Consider the following 259-nt stretch of genomic DNA (forward strand, 5'->3'; position numbering starts at 1 on the left):
CACACACACACACACACACACACACACACACACACACACACACACACCACATTGTGATGATTACCGTATAATCAATGTCCTTCAGTGGGATTACTTGATTGAAAAAACTGAGTGATGGTGGCGAGGATGGAAACAATCACTCACTGAAGACACACACACACACACACACACACACACACACACACACACACACGTGGCAAAGTCTCATGCAATGAGTAAACACACACAAGGCCACAGGAAGGCAACAAAGAGTCAGCGG

Source organism: Anarrhichthys ocellatus, unplaced genomic scaffold (genome assembly GCF_004355925.1).
Source record: "Anarrhichthys ocellatus isolate YVR2014 unplaced genomic scaffold, GSC_Weel_1.0 scaffold24, whole genome shotgun sequence".
Lineage (NCBI taxonomy): Eukaryota > Metazoa > Chordata > Actinopteri > Perciformes > Anarhichadidae > Anarrhichthys > Anarrhichthys ocellatus.